This window comes from Sapajus apella, unplaced genomic scaffold, assembly GCF_009761245.1.
Source record: "Sapajus apella isolate SASKATOON/1434 unplaced genomic scaffold, GSC_monkey_1.0 scaffold136, whole genome shotgun sequence".
In the NCBI taxonomy this organism is placed as follows: Eukaryota; Metazoa; Chordata; class Mammalia; order Primates; family Cebidae; genus Sapajus; species Sapajus apella.
Window position 1 is genome coordinate 3,051,924 of NW_022437076.1, and position 1,597 is coordinate 3,053,520.

The following is a 1,597-nucleotide window of genomic DNA, read 5'->3' on the forward strand; positions in this document are numbered from 1 at the left end:
TTTTTTTTTTTTTGTATTTTAGTAGAGATAAGGTTTCACTGTGTTGCCCAGGCTGATCTTGAACTCCTGAGTTCAGGCAGTCCACTCATCTCGGCCTCCCAAAGTGCTAGGATTATAGCCAGCCAATGATGGAGTCTTAAAAATTGTTCTTAGGCTGGGTGCAGTGGCTAGCACCTGTAATCCCAGCACTTTGGGAGGCCAAGTTGGGTGGATCGTTTGTACTCAGAAGTTCAAGACAATCCTGGGCCACATAGCAAGACCCCACAAAAATCAACCAGGTATGGTGGTGTGCACTTGTAGTCCCAGCTACTTGGGAGGCAGATATGGGAGGATCCCTAGAGCCTAGGAGGTCAGGGCTTCAGTGAGCTATGATCACACCACTGCACTCCAGCCTGGGCAACACAGCCAGACGCTGTCTCAAAAAAAAAAAAAATTATTTTTACGTAGAATTATAGTTAAAGTCAAAAATTGAAAATTTAGAGAAATTTTAAACTGTTATCACTGCTGATGCCATAACAAGGAGCATCATCTAATGAGATAGATGATGAAGAATTTGCAGACACACTCAGAATACGCAGGACTCTCATCATTTTGATGAAATGATGAGAGTTGTTCCTCCTTCTACCCGTACTTTAAGGGCTGTGTATTTAAAAACGTGTATGTACTGTTGGATTAGTTATACAGAAATCAGAATGATTTGGGTGGTGCAAACAAATTGAGGAAGGAGTGGTGAGAAGACAGTATAAGTGAAAAGGTGTTTCTTTTTCAGAGGGTCAGACCATGTTTTGAGAGATGATTGTTTCAGTTTTTGTTTCTCAAAATATGCAAAACAGATCGCGTGGTGGCTCATGCCTGTAATCCCAGCGCTTTGGGCGTCCTAGGTGAGTGGATCATTTGAGATCAGTAGTTCAAGACCAGCCTGGCCAATATGGTGAAACCCTGTCTCTACTAAAAATACAAAAATTAGCTGGGTGTGGTGGCGGGCGCCTGTAATCTCAGCTACTCGGGCGGCTGAGGCAGGAGAATTGCTTGAACCTAGGTGACAGAGGTTGCAGTGAGCCGAGATGTACTACTGCACTCTAGCCTGGGCAAGGAAGTGAGACTCTGTCTCATTTAAAAAAAAAAAAAAAAAAAAAAGGCGCAGTGGCTCACACCTGTAATCCCAGCACTTTAGGAAGTCGAGGTGGATCACGAAGTCAACAGATGAAGACCATCCTGGCCAACACGGTGAAACCCCGTCTCTATCAAAAAAAAAAAAAAAAATTTTTTTTGCAGAGCAGCAGTCAAATGACACTCCCACAGGAGATATTCTTCATGATGTTAAATGAAAACAGTGTCAAAAAGTAAGCCAGTTTCAGAGACTTTTATAAGAAATCATGTCCCAAGTTCATTGTTGTATTTTTTTTTTAGCTGGAGTTTTTTGTTTGCTTGTTTTGTTTTTTGTTATTTTGTTATTTTTCTTTATTTATTTTTGATACAGGGTCTCACTCTGTCTCCCAGGCTTGAGTGCATTGGCATAATCACCGTGGCTCGTTGTAGCCTCCAACTCATGGGCTCAGGTGATCCTCCCACCTCAGCCTCTGGGTAGCTGGGACTA

At 42.5% G+C, this 1,597-nt stretch overlaps 1 protein-coding gene across 2 annotated transcripts in view; it reads left to right on the forward strand.

Annotated features, from left to right (window-relative positions):
- The window catches only part of PAFAH1B1 (platelet activating factor acetylhydrolase 1b regulatory subunit 1), a 102,695-nt gene that overhangs the window by 30,031 nt on the left and 71,067 nt on the right, over positions 1-1,597 (forward strand). The window contains exon 1 of one of the 2 annotated variants that reach the window (XM_032263390.1): positions 1,325-1,343. The exons of the other annotated variant lie outside the window; for it this stretch is intronic. The gene's annotated coding sequence lies outside the window, so the exon portion shown is untranslated. Of the gene's footprint in view, positions 1-1,324; positions 1,344-1,597 lie in introns of those variants that run through there. 2 annotated transcript variants of the gene reach the window in all.